Raw genomic sequence first — 8,547 nt, 5'->3', positions numbered from 1 at the left:
TATTGCAACGCACAAGCTTGACATGTGATGACGTAAACAACATATTCTGTATTGCAATTAATATATTGCCGCAATTTATGTACACTGCCATTTGATGTGGATACAATATCTTTGCTGACTGACATGTCTTCACAATGCACCCAATGCCTGCCTCTGCAATATCCCCCCACCTTTCATCAAAGCCTATCACTGGAAAATGTTTGCGTAGAATGTTGCAGATCAGGAGGTACTCGGCACTATAATTTGTCACAAAAGTTACAGGATCGCTCGAATTTCGAGAGCAAGCTCGAATATTTTTATTTCTTTTAGTTTTTTTTCTTCTTTTTATTCGCATTCTTTGCTCCAGCGAATATAAGTGACTCTCTGTCTACCAATATTGCATATTCCTTCGCCTTGCAAATATTCTCTCTTGAATATCCCCTGATCTGCAACCTGGCAGAGATGTCAGATGCTTCCCCCACAAATAAACTCAAGGATGAGCAATTTCGTCGTGCCCTCAACATCTCCCCTTTGGGGATGTTCTTGGCTACATGGGGGGCGGTGGCAGGATGATGCATGAAGTAGGGTATTCCCTGCAGCATTCTTCCGATGTGTACAGGTGCAAACTTTCTGATTTTCTCGATTACCCAATAGTAAAAGATCCAGAAAAACAAAAAAACAATCGAAGCAAAATCGCTGGCCATAGTAAGTTTGATCAAGGGAATACAGCTATTCAAATATTCCACAAATAACATAAGATCTTTTGCATCACCCTGCCAAACCCATAACATGTCGTCAATGAATCGTCCGTACCATCTTAAGGACATTAAGAATGGGTTATGGTCTGAAAATAAACTGTGTTCCCACCACGCCATAAACACATTTGCCACTGAAGGCGAAAATTTGGCACCCATTGAAACTCCGGATACCTGTAGATAATATGAACCATTAAACATAAAAAAATTATGTTTAAGTAAAAAATCGGTACAAATACAGATATAATCTCGAAGTTCCAAGGTGTAATTACTGAATACATCTAAAAACCATCTCAAGGCTGCAATCGCTAAGTGGCGTGGGATGTTAGTGTATAAAGAGTTAATATCTGCAGTAACCCACACAAAATCTTCCTGCCATGCGAATTGATGGAAACATCACAAAAGAGATTCAAGTGTATCCTTTAGCTCAACGGAATTGGATCCACAAGATGTTACCTCGGATTTGATGGAAAATTCGGGAGCTACTGGACCCCATGGGGGTGAAAATTCAAGGAATCAAACTCCAGCGGCTAAAGAGAAAGAGGATACACATGGACAGAGATCAAAATATGTGACAACCGTTGACCTCTGGCAATGACTCACCAGAGCAGAGTGTGATGGACAATGATATGTCTTCTAATCAGAACGTTTTTGATTTTTCTGAGCTTGTTCTAATCTCTTCATTACAGGGAATGTATGGAGAGCCAGATGATATACCTCTACAGAATTCATCTGTTGGTTTTAAAACCTCTAATAGGGATTTTTATCCTATCCAATCGAGGTCCCTGGCTCTCGATAGATTCCAAGAACTAGTGGCGAGAGATCTATGTTCCCTTAAGGACCACATTAGATCGGATGGTCGATATAGAAATCTGTCGAAAGAAGAACATGTAGCCCTTGCAAGTTTGTCTGATATGAAGGATGTGGTCCGTAGGGCTGATAAGGGGGGAGCGGTAGTGTTGTTAGACAATGAGGTTTATAGAGTGCAAATCGAGAATATGTTAAAAGACAGCAATGTACACTCACCTAAAGAATTATTAGGAACACCATACTAATACGGTGTTGGACCCCCTTTCGCCTTCAGAACTGCCTTAATTCTACGTGGCATTGATTCAACAAGGTGCTGATAGCATTCTTTAGAAATGTTGGCCCATATTGATAGGATAGCATTTTGCAGTTGATGGAGATTTGAGGGATGCACATCCAGGGCACGAAGCTCCCGTTCCACCACATCCCAAAGATGCAATATTGGGTTGAGATCTGGTGACTGTGGGGGCCATTTTAGTACAGTGAACTCATTGTCATGTTCAAGAAACCAATTTGAAATGATTCGAGCTTTGTGACATGGTGCATTATCCTGCTGGAAGTAGCCATCAGAGGATGGGTACATGGTGGTCATGAAGGGATGGACATGGTCAGAAACAATGCTCAGGTAGCCCGTGGCATTTAAACGATGGCCAATTGGCACTAAGGGGCCTAAAGTGTGCCCCCACACCATTACACCACCACCACCAGCCTGCACAGCGGTAACAAGGCATGACGGATACATGTTCTCATTCTGTTCACGCCAAATTCGGACTCTACCATTTGAATGTCTCAACAGAAATCGAGACTCATCAGACCAGGCAACATTTTTCCAGTCTTCAACAGTCCAATTTTGGTGAGCTCGTGCAAATTGTAGCCTCTTTTTCCTATTTGTAGTGGAGATGAGTGGTACCCGGTGGGGTCTTCTGCTGTTGTAGCCCATCCGCCTCAAGGTTGTGCGTGTTGTGGCTTCACAAATGCTTTGCTGCATACCTTGGTTGTAACGAGTGGTTATTTCAGTCAACGTTGCTCTTCTATCAGCTTGAATCAGTCAGCCCATTCTCCTCTGACCTCGAGCATCAACAAGGCATTTTCGCCCACAGGACTGCCGCATACTGGATGTTTTTCCCTTTTCACACCATTCTTTGTAAACCCTAGAAATGGTTGTGCGTGAAAATCCCAGTAACTGAGCAGATTGTGAAATACTCAGAGCGGCCCGTCTGGCACCAACAACCATGCCACGCTAAAACTTGCTTAAATCACCTTTCTTTCCCATTCTGACATTCAGTTTGGAGTTCAGGAGATTGTCTTGACCAGGAACACAACCCTACATGCATTGAAGCAACTGCCATGTGATTGGTTGACTAGATAATCGCATTAATGAGAAATAGAACAGGTGTTCCTAATATTTCTTTAGGTGAGTGTATATCTACCTCTGGCAGCCACCCCTCTCCCCCAATATCAGTCCAGGATATACAACATCCTTCAAGAAGGGGTGCACCTGGGTGTTTTATCTGAAAAGGAGAAAGAATTTATATATATCCGAATACACCCATATTCCATGCCCTTCCTAAAGTACACAAGGAGGGTTTTCCTCCACCATTGAGACCGATTGTGGCAGGAATTGGATTGTATTCGGAACGACTGTCGGAATGGGTCGATTCCCTTTTGCAACCCCTTGTACCTCATATACCGGGCTATCTCAGGGACACATGTAGTGTGTTTCAGAGTTTCCATCAATTCGCATGGCAGGAAGATTTTGTGTGGGTTACTGCAGATATTAACTCTTTGTACACTAACATCCCCCACCACGTGGAAATTGCAGCCTTGAGATGGTTTTTAGATGTATTCAGCAATTACACCTTGGAACTTCGAGATTAGATCGGTATTTGTACCTAATTTTTTACTTAAACATAATTTTTTTATGTTTAATGGTTCATATTATCTACAGGTATCCGGAGTTTCAATGGGTGCCAAATTTTCGCCTTCAGTGGCAAATGTGTTTATGGCGTGGTGGGAACACAGTTTATTTTCAGACCATAACCCATTCTTAATGTCCTTAAGATGGTACGGACGATTCATTGACGACATGTTATGGGTTTGGCAGGGTGATGCAAAAGATCTTATGTTATTTGTGGAATATTTGAATAGCTGTATTCCCTCGATCAAACTTACTATGGCCAGCGATTTTGCTTTGATTGTTTTTCTGGATCTTTTACTATTGAGTAATCGAGAAAACCAGAAAGTTTGCACCTGTACACATCGGAAGAATGCTGCAGGGAATACCCTACTTCATGCATCATCCTGCCACCGCCCCCCATGTAGCCAAGAACATCCCCAAAGGGGAGATGTTGAGGGCACGACGAAATTGCTCATCCTTGAGTTTATTTGTGGGGGAAGCATCTGACATCTCTGCCAGGTTGCAGATCAGGGGATATTCAAGAGAGAATATTTGCAAGGCGAAGGAATATGCAATATTGGTAGACAGAGAGTCACTTATATTCGCTGGAGCAAAGAATGCGAATAAAAAGAAGAAAAAAAACTAAAAAGAAATAAAAATATTCGAGCTTGCTCTCGAAATTCGAGCGATCCTGTAACTTTTGTGACAAATTATAGTGCCGAGTACCTCCTGATCTGCAACATTCTACGCAAACATTTTCCAGTGATAGGCTTTGATGAAAGGTGGGGGGATATTGCAGAGGCAGGCATTGGGTGCATTGTGAAGAAAGCACCAACTATAGGGCAAAAAGATAGTCCTAGCCGGTTTGTGGAAAACGCAATGAGTGAACCAGTGTGGCTAACTACCAAGGGAAATTTTAAATGTGGAAGTAAAAAATGTATATGTTGTACACACGTCAGTCAGCAAAGAAATTGTATCCACATCAAATGGCAATGTACATAAATTGCGGCACTATATTAATTGCAATACGGAATATGTTGTTTATGTCATCACACGTCGAGCTTGCGCATTGCAATATGTGGGATGCACGATTAATCAACTCAAAGTAAGGATTCGAAAACATCTAAGTGATATTCCACATATTTCATCGCGCAATGTTTCAGCCGCCACATCACACTTTGCGATAGTACACAAGGGAAATACTTCTGCGTTTTATGTACAAGGTATCGAAAGAGTCACCATCCCGGTCAGAGGGGGAGATCATAGACAAACTATATACTCGAGAAACATATTGGATGTTCAATCTTGGAACATGTGTACCTAAAGTATTGAATGGGAAACATGACTTAACTCTACAATACAAATTAAATGGTTTTCTTGGGTTAGGGATCACTTCCCACCTGATTGGGATTATTTTCCCTATGATTAATTAATCGGATAGGAAGGGCTGATCCAGAGTGTGTATAAAAAGGAGATTTTTTGTTTATTTGTTTGTCTTGATGAAGGGCTAATATGTAACAGCCCGAAGCGCGTCACAGCATACTGTCTACCTTTTGATGTCTGATTTTAAAGGGAATCTGTCACCTGCTTTTACCATTTTAAGCTGTCACCATCACTATGTTCACTAAAGTACCTTATTTCCAGCAGTCGTCCTTTTACTTTATTTCATTTTGTCCTTTTGATATAAAAGCCCAGAGGGGCGTTTTTTTCCTTCTCCGGTGCCCAGTGACGCCCCTGCAGTGCCCAAGAACGCCTTCTGAGCCTCAAATAACCTTCCACAGCCCCGGCAAACGGTTCCGCCCGCTCCCCATGTCATAGTCTACCTTCTAGAAATGCCCCGTCCTTCTTCCTGTCGGCGGCCAGAAAACTCGTGCAGGCGCAGTACGGCCTGTGGCCTGCGTGATCATTAAGCTCCTGAGGGCAACAGCCTCAAAAGTCTCACTGGGCATGCGCTGAGCCCAGTGATGTAACCTGAGCGCTGTTGCCCTGAGGAGGTTGATGATCGCGCAGGCCGCAGGCGGTACTGCGCCTCGTGAGTTTACTGGCTGCCGACAGGAAGAAGGACGGGGCATTTCTAGAAGGTAGACTATGACGTGACCCGGAAGTGTGCGCTCCTGGGTTTTAGCACTCTCAAATGTCGTGGTCACATTTGACCAGAGCATCTGAGGGGTTAAATGCCCACAGTCAGTATTACCGCCGACTGAAGTCATTAGCTGCAGGCTATGGCACTTACTCTGCTCTGGATAAGGCACCATCTTTAAAAACCCAACATCTGCCGTAGCACCCGCACTGAATCCTGACCTATTCATTTCAATGGGTCTGTGTACATGAGCCATGTTTTTCACGCATCAGTTCTGCATTCCATCAGAATCGCAGCATCTTCGATATTCTACGTTTTTCATGCAGCCCTGGCCACATAGAAGTGAAAGGGGCTTCAATGAAAAACGCTTTGTGTCCGGGTGCAATGTGGTTTTCACAGAAGGTTGCTAGGAGATGTTTGTAAACCTTCAAAACTGACTGAACTTTGTGCAAGTTTCACAGAACGCACCCTGACACAATCCGCATCATTTATGTGAAAGAGGCCTAAGGCTAGTTTCAGACGAGCGAGTTGCACTGTGTACGGACACGCGATTTCCTGTCCTGAACTCTGGCAGGGACACAACAGTTTTATAAATCATAATGTCGCCACAGGAACAGACCTCTCAATGCCATCAATACAATTCAGTAGACACAAGGTCTGGCAGGGTCACATAGCATTATAAATCATTATAACCCATGTTCAGGACAGGAAATTGTGCTCCCGTACACAGCGTTTCCCACTGTAAACTTGATCATCTGAGACTGGCCTAAAATTTATAGTATCTGATTGGTGGGGGTCCGACACCCGGGAACCCTGCTGATCAGCTGTTTTTTACAGCATTGTGCTTGGTTTTCTAATGGCTATGCTTGGCATCCCATTAAATGGGGCTGAGCTGTGCCAAGGTCATGTGATCAATGAATGTGACGTCACACGGCTTAGGCAGCGCTGATAAAGCCCCCACACTGATCAGCGGATAGGTCACCACTGTAAAACTCCCATAAAATCCCTTTACTAATACATTTTAGCCAGTTAAGTTTTGAAAGTAAGGCTGAGTTCACACGGGCGTGATGGATTAGGTCCGGATGTGTTCAGGGTGCGTTCAGTGAAGTGCGTTCAGTGAAACTCGCACCATTTTGCAAGCAAGTTCAGGCAGTTTTGTCTGTGATTGCGTTCAGTTATTCAGTTTTTTCCGCGCGGGTTCAATGCGATTTGATGCGTTTTTCACGCGCGTGATAAAAAAACTGAAGGTTTACAAACATCTCTTAGCAACCATCAGTGAAAAACGCATCGCATCCGCACTTACTTGCGGATGCAATGCATTTTTCACGCAGCCCCATTCACAGAAAAACGCTGAATATAGAACATGCTGCGATTTTCACGCAACGCAGTACTGATGCGTGAAAAACAACACTCATGTATACAGACCCATTTAAATGAATGGGTCAGGATTCAGTGCGGGTGCAATGCGTTCACCTCCCACATTGCACCCGCGCAGAAATCTCGCCCCTGTGAACTCAGCCTAAAAGCAGCTGGGGGAAGGCATTTACAGTACCGTATTTTTCACCCCATAAGATGCATTCCCCCCCACCCCAAAAGTGGGGGGAAAAAACGCCTCTGCGTCTTATGGGGCGAATAATAATGAGCGCTTTCATTATGGAAGCGCTCATTAGTACCGGAGGACCAGGAAGCGGTGAAGGCTCTGTACTAACCGCTTCCTGGTCTTCGGCAGTGAAGGCTGGCGCTCTGTGACCTCACACTGTGCCAGTCAGATCCCAGCACAGCCAACAGCAGGAGGAAGAAGATCGCAATGTAGGTGAGGAGCGGCGGCGTCCAGGAGCGGTAAGTGTTTTTTTATTTTATAAAACATGGGGCTGCTGGGGACATAATGGCTGATGAGAGGCATAAGGGCCGATTATGGAGGCTGATAAGAGATATAAGGGCTGATATGGGGGCTGATGAGAGGCATGGAGGCTGATAAGGGGTGATGAGAGGCATGGGGCTCTTATCAGAGGTCTGATTGGGGGGTCATTTACATTCGGGTCTGACCTGAGGTGTAAAGAAAAAATAAAAATTCTTAGGGCTGTCTCAAACGAGCGGATGCCGTGCGTGACATCCGCTCCGTGAAAGAGTGCCAAGACCCGATGCAGACTGCAGAGGCACGGAGCATTAACATGACTGATAATGCTCCGTGCCTCTCTGTGATCTCTTTACTACGAAATCACAGTGACAACTTTATCTCACTGTGATTTCGTAGTAAAGAGATCACAGAGAGGGACGGAGCATTATCAGTCATGTTAATTCTCCGTGCCTCTGCAGTCTGCATCGGGTCTTGGCACTCTTTCACGGAGCGGATGTCACGCACGGCATCCGCTCTTGTGAAACAGCCCTTATTGTCCTCCTCTAAAACCTAGGTGCGTCTTATAGGGCAAAAAATACAGTAATTCCAATCTGAACAGCAGAGTCAATGGTCAATAATCGCACAGTAACAGCTTAACCCTTTGGATACCAGAGGTTTTTTCGTTTTTTATTTTTCAAAGCAAATTGGGATAACATTTTCATTGGCGACATCCACTATTTCAGGGGGCACAACAAGGGCTTCATAATAATGCTTAATTTGACTAATTACTGCTAAAGATACATTCTGATAAAAAATATAGTTAAGATTATTTGCTTTGCAATAGGCACACAACCAGAGGAGTCAATAATACATATACATCTTATAGGGCAGAAAATGCGGTAATTCCAATCTAAACAGCAGAATCAATATCTGTAAAGAATAAATCAAGGCAACTGGACGTACTGTAGATTTCTTGAAAACGTTTCACTCGTTCTTCCAACAAGCTTTCTCAATTCTGAGTGACTGTACAAGAATTCTGAAAACTGAGAAGAAAGAGCACCAAGGCTACCAGTGAGGGCGAGAAGCATGACAGACGCAAGAATATGGTTATCCCATATGTAGCTGGGGTGTCTGAGAAACTCAAAAGGATTTTTAATAAACATCACATCCCTGTCTGCTTTAAACCCAGCAA

Source organism: Bufo gargarizans, chromosome 5 (assembly GCF_014858855.1).
Source record: "Bufo gargarizans isolate SCDJY-AF-19 chromosome 5, ASM1485885v1, whole genome shotgun sequence".
NCBI classification, from domain to species: domain Eukaryota; kingdom Metazoa; phylum Chordata; class Amphibia; order Anura; family Bufonidae; genus Bufo; species Bufo gargarizans.
This window is presented reverse-complemented; position numbering follows the sequence as displayed.